Below are 6,698 nucleotides of genomic sequence, written 5' to 3'. Positions count from 1 at the left end.
CCCGGGAGCCTCTGCCCGCCGGGTGGCAATGTTACCCTGTGAGTCAAGCACGGCACTCGGGACCAGGGAAAGGCGGATCAAAGCTCTTCCAAATGTGTGTCCTTTCTTTGCCTTCGCTGCGATGCCGATGGGCGTCGTACAGTGTAAAAAGTACGGAGCAGAGTTTGCCAACATTTATTTGTGTTTCCTAGAGCTGGGGCCAAGATTGATGTTGTTTTAAGCTGAAAGGCTGAAAATAATCTTTTAGAGCGTTTATAATATTTATAATATTTTCTAATATATTTCAAGCATGCTGGGAGTCAAGGGGCAGTTGCTGTTGGAGCGTCTTCGTCTGCCACTTAAGCCTAGAGTGAGACAGTCTATGGAATTGGAGAGAAGACAAAAAAGAAGCATTTAAAACCAGAAACAATATTCTGAGCTGGGGACCTAATTAGTCAGCTAGACTTTAAGCTGCTGGTTTATAATATGCTCCTGGATGGATCTGCTAAAATTGAAACTCTTCTGTGGGCCAGGTTCTAGCAATCCTCTGGCCATTGCCAGCGTGGTTCCAGCCAAGCTGGCAGCACTTGGCAGAAAGGAAATACCGTGACACTTGGCACCTCCTTTGGCAGCTGTATCACAGGGGCCGGAGACTGAACAAGCACAAACATGATACACTTTGTCATCGCAGAGGGGGCCGTCAAGGTCAGAGATATTTCTTGCTGGGGAACAAGAAGACCAGGCCAATTTTTCAGAAATAGGAATACCTGGGAGCTTAAAACAGAGGGAACAAATAGAACAGCTAGGATACATATTTTTAAGAAGCTGTTTCAAGATATTTTTATATTGCTTTGAAGAAAATCAGGATACATGGCACATATATAAAATCCCAGATTCCCCTTCTTAGATATTAAGGCTACAGTGGATGGTTCCAAAAATGGTGTGAGCACTGCTGGGGAATATTAGCTATCTGAAATCTCAGATGAGTATTATCCACTTTAATCTCCAGTGTGTCTGAAGCTCTCTGATGGTCTTACATCTCTGATGTGTCTCATCTTTATACCTGTGGTATGAAGATTTACAAAAGAAAAATGCAGGTCCAGACATATGGGAACAGGGTACGGTGAGCAGAACATTTTGCCTGATTAACTTCACTATACAAGTGTGACTTTTATTTTTGTTTAAATAGCTTTATCTTTTGGCTATGCAAGAACGTGAAATTGTTGCTGCTGGATTCCCTAGGGCTGCAGAGCTATGCCTAATGGAGGTAGAGCAAGGGCTCCCTGTGACCACAAATGTGGTCACTTACAGAATGATTTGGGATTGCAGAGCTCAGCTGCAGAGAGTAACTGGTGGGAGTGTGGTGAGAGGCCGTCAAGGAATTGTGGGAAGCAACAGTGCAGGAGCCAAGGCAGTGAGGGGATGTACCCTTGTGAAGCTGGGATGTGGTGCTATGATGTGCCTATACCTAAATCACTATCTGAAAATGCTTTTGAGCTCCAGGATTTTGAAGACTGCTGACAACAAATTGTGAGTGTGTTGTGTGGCTGGGCATGGTGCTTAAAATGCAGAGGGGCAGCTGCCTGCTGGATCTCCCCTGCCAGACAAGCCCAGAATACCTGTGTGCTATAGAAATCAATGATTTGTTTAACCTTGGCATCCCAGCCTGACCTCTTGTTTCCTTTGCACTGTACAAAGTTTTCTTTGTGTTCTGCTGATGTAGAAACTTGTAAGATAGGAAAGTGTGTTTGTTAAAATAATTCCTTTTCTAAGCACTTTTATCTTGGATGTTTGAGGATAAAGCTTGAACTGCTGATTTTTAAGTTATTAGAAGAGCATTTTTTAACCTATCCGCCTCGCTTTGAGTGACTCTTGAAAGGAGGAGAGATTTATTGGGGGGACATGTTAATTTCCTTAAGTAGGTAGAAAAGAGCTGCCTCTTATCTCAGTGCTTCCTATTTCTTAAGCAGTGCAGGCTGGTGGAAACAAGCCAACATTTGGGATAAGGCTTACCTAATTTAGTGATGGAACACAGTAGCACAAGCCAGGGAGTCTGACACTACTTTCTGCAACTGAGGTACATCAAAGTCATTTTTATTTAGGTTTAAACACAGGTATCCACCTTTTTGTAGTGGATAGCTGGAAGCTCTCATGATCCATTAAACTGGGATGGTGACAAGGATATCACACGTGAAAAGAGAAGAGTTCTAGTTGCAGAGCAAATAGACTGGAAGGGTTTCCATTTTTATGAAGCGGGTTCTCATCTGTTACTTGTGTTGCAGGAGTTGTTTCCTTTGCATGTGAGCTCCCATTTTGTGGGTACCAATTCTAATTACAATATCATGGAGGTTTTTGGCTCCAAAAATTGTACACTCTGTAAAAAAACCTCCCACCTTTTTAAAACCCCCCCCCCTTTTTAAAAAAAAAAAAAAAAAAGCTGTGGAGCATGTCAGGACCTGTCCCCATTCCTGATCATTACCAGAGTCCTGGCTCAAAAAAGTGTCTGCCATCTCTTTACTTGCCTCTTCCACTGATATTGCCTCTTCTTAAAGCACCAGGCAGAAGTGTTAACTCTGTAGCGACTGAGATGCAGATCCAAACTGCACAGATGTATGTATATAAAGTAGGTGTCTTTAAAGCGTAACTGTGAACAGTTAATTAATGAAATAATACACTTAATTCTGTCCTTAACCCCAAAATCAGCGTGTGAGCAGTGACCTCACAACTGTGGGAGAATGGGGGTCAGAGAATCGAGTGGTCCATGTGCCATCATGGTCATGTTTTCTTTTGTTCGTGCAGAATTGCTGATACATCACAGTCTTGATCCTACTTCACCCTTGTAGAATATCTCTGCTTCTCCAGAGAGTGTTTCTTTTATGCATAATCCATTAAACGATGATCAGAGCTTTGAGTGCCTGCAATTCATCAAGTTTAACACTTTACCTTTACTGTAAGAGAAGACAAAACCATTTCTCTATGGTTTTGGTTGTTAAACATAATAGCTATAAAATCGGCTCAAATCTAAATCTTTTACCTAAGCAGAGGTGACGGATTGATGCTATTGGGGTTCTATAAGGTGTTATTGGAGACATCATGAAGTTGCCTGAAGGCTGTTACACTGCTGTCACTCAGGGAAGTTTGTGTGAGCATAACAAAACAGCACCCTCCGATTGTCAGGAAAAAGGATCTTTATTTAGCCCAGGCTCCAGCCCACAACTTGAAAGACCTGAGCAAAATTCTCCATCCTATTTTCTTGTATTCCACAGGTGGATCTGTGCTGGGAGGTTCTTGCACAAAGCAGGTATTTCTCATCTCAGAGCTTCAGTCCTTCTGTGGAAGTGACCCTTAGACTGTCCAAACCTCACATTTCCCATAATAATGTGCTGTTGCAAATGCAAACACGTTGAGGAGCACTCTGTTCCCCAGCCTGGAGCCCCCTCAGCAGGTACCTGTGCCATCTGGATAGACACTGTTTTGTTCCATTACCCTGCAGAGCCGTTACTGCAGCCATAAAGTGCAGCTTTGCCTTTCTCTTGTAAATCCTCTGGCAGGAGCATGATGTGGCTCTTGCCAGCTACTTCTGGCAGGGGTAGCACAAGCCAAGGGGTTTGAGGAGCATGATGAATGCCCAGAGAGGTGGGCAGCAGAGGTCAGAGATGGCCTTTCTTTCCTGTGCATCAGAGCTTTGTGCACACACATCTGTCTGCTGGAAGGCACGAGAGCCTCATGCCCTTGGCTGCCAAATCAGATGGGGCACAGGAGCTTTGTGACCTTGTCCAATGTGACATTTCAAAGGGTGTGAGATGAGCTTCACACAATTTGTTCTCGTCTTACAGCAATACCGAGAGCACTTGATCATGTGAAACTATTTTGCTCCATTTCTGTCTAAAAGGCTTACAATTCCTGGATGTAATTTTTTGATTTTCTCACTTGTTCCTATGTGTGTGTTCTGTTGCTCTTTAAATGCCATTTGATGAGTGTTTTCCTCCTGTCCCAGCACAGGTGGGGTGGCGTTACCCTGCTGTGTGTGAGGGAAGGTGGCTGGGGTTTCTGAAGGCAAGTGATGATGTGTGTGGATAGTCCTGGCAAGATCTTGCCTTCTGGATTGGACAAAGCAAATTCATCCTCTAAAAAAATCTATCCAGAGGGACAGGACCCTTTAGGAATATGTAGTTATCAGTCTCAGTAATCTTAGGTGCCTATCACCTGTATCCAAGTTGTACAATACAGATGTCCAGAGGGGCTGGAGCCATTCAATAAAGCTGCTGAAATAGTTCTTTACATTAATACTGAGTTTGAACTCATCACTCCTGCGGTCACTGGTCTGGAAAACCACACACAGCTCTCAGACCTGGAGAGTGTTGGGGATGATAAAGGAACGGACAGGCTGAAGCAGGGCTGAGGATCCTGACAGTCCCCACTTGGGACCCAGCAAAGCTGGTGCTGGGGAATTGTCTTTGGCCCCTGTGGCAGCATTTGGCTTGCCAGTTCCCAGTATTTACCTAAATATATTTTGGATTGTTGCAGCTCCTACTGTTTGTGATAAAGGCTTGGACAAAATGTCTATTGATCAGGCGGTCCTGGCCATCCATCTCTGTCTGCTTCCGAGGCAGCCGGGCTGCGGTGGCAGTGATGCTGCTGAGCCACTGCTCTGCATCAGGCTGGCACAGAGTTGTGCTTCCTGGGAGGGAAAAGGTGTGATGGCACCGCAGATCCCTGTGTCTTTCTCACCACATGCACATGAGGATCACTGTGTGAATACAGAGTGATGTGGGACGGGCTCTGAGCCAGGTTCAAAGCTCACACTCATCTTGCTCCTATGGTCTGGTTTAGTAAGCAACAGTCTGCCAGGTTTGAATGCTCGTGACATTCAAGCCCTGCAGAGCAAAGAGATTATCACAGACAAAGGTGCTGAATTTTACAATTTTTTTTTTTTTTAATGAAGTCAACTACTGAGTGGAGAAAATCTTGTGACTGGAGGAAAACCCCTGGGTTTCTTAGGAAAAGTGAAATATTTCCTGTAGGTTTGAGCTAAACTTTGACTGCTTGTCTAATGATGAAAAATGGTGTTTGGTGCAATTAGATAATATATGGAAAATAGTCATATTTCTGGAATACTTGTTATTTCTTTTACTGTGTCATAGTCAAAATACAGCCTACGTATTTTGCAATGAAATTGCATCTCATGCAAAGATTCTTGCACTGACAGAGAAAATGAATACTTTTATTCCTAAAATAGGAGAGGATAAGATATTGAAAATAAAAGGCATCAATATTGCTAATGTGTATATGGAAAAGAAGGTTATGTCTTGTGGCTCTGAAGTAGAACTTACATCCAGTCATAATAATGCAGATACATAAAAACCTCTGTTTTGAAGAACTAGCTGGGGGAAAAAACAAAGTGAGATTTCAATATAGATACTTTTTAATGTAGTTAACAGAGTACAGTGTTAAGGACTGACAGTAAAGTTGGCCAGCTATAAATGGGAGTTATAGTTACCTGTTTTAACATTTAATAAATTGAAGTACTTATTCATTTTAGAGGAAGCTTTTTTTTTTTTCAAGCAGTGGAGTTCAGAAGTAACATTATCACCTCAAAAATGAATATATTTTTATACATGTTACCATCTGTTTCTAATTTCTTTTTTTTTTTTTTTTTTTTTTTTTTTTTTTTTTTTTTTTTTTTTTTTTTTAAATTTGAGCCTTCCCTGTTTCTGACACCCCCTTTTCCCGATCCTGCTGTTGTGAAAGGTGGGGATGGGTGTCCTCCGGCTGATCCAGGGACTCAGCACAGTGCAAAAGTCCTGGCTATGCTGGGTCTAGGAAGTTTTAGAAGCCTGGGTGCGGGTGGTGCCTGTAGAGCACAGACAGGCAGGAGCGTGAGCCGTGGGGACGATGCCAAGGCAGAGCTCCGGGCACCGGGACGAGCCTGGGTGCAGACCCGTGGCTGGGTACGAGTAGGGCAGGAGTGGGGACAGGAGCCCGCGTGTCCCTGGGATCTCTGCAGCCTTTGGACGTGTCCACTTGCCGGACTGGCTGATGAGAAGTGCTGAAGTGTGGAAGTCATTAACTTCACCCGGATGGAAAATTGTCCTGTGCCTGCCCTCCAAAGGGAGCCTGCGGTGCCTTCCTGCGGGTGCCGAGCGCTCGCTGTGCTGGCCCTGCCCCCCGCCCCTCTCTTTTTTTTTGATCAAGGAGCTCTCGGACAATGGGGACATTGTCCCCGGGTTCCTGTGCCCTGGCTGGGGTAGCGAGCCTGTCCCCCGCAGCGACAGCCCCGTGTCCCCACACCCGGCAGTTCACGGGCCGGGTGACGTGGGACTGATGCCGCAGACGTGCGGAGAGAAGCTCTGGGGGGAGTGAATTGTGACAGCTTTTGGCTGGTGAGATAACAGAGGGGAACTGAGCGTTTTGAGCAAACAGTGTGATAAACGGGGTGCAGGATTTGAGGTCCCCCCATGCGCATACATTTGGAAAGCATGTGGCCACGGAGATGCCTCTAATACGAATTGAATACATTATTTGATTCATAACTTGAGGTAAAACCTCTGCCTGGGGTTTTGGTGGATTTGCTTCTCTACTCAACATTTTTTTTTGTTTGGTTTGGTTTTGGTTTCTTTTTTCCTCTGTTTTTTTTAGTGGCATTAGCTTCCTGCCAGAGAGCCTGCTGCATTTTCCAGGGGGGTCTTTCTTTCTCTTGCTTTTCCCATTTCACCTTT

The sequence above is a fragment of the Corvus brachyrhynchos genome, unplaced genomic scaffold, assembly GCF_000691975.1.
Source record: "Corvus brachyrhynchos isolate BGI_N302 unplaced genomic scaffold, ASM69197v1 scaffold4, whole genome shotgun sequence".
NCBI lineage: Eukaryota > Metazoa > Chordata > Aves > Passeriformes > Corvidae > Corvus > Corvus brachyrhynchos.
This window is presented reverse-complemented; position numbering follows the sequence as displayed.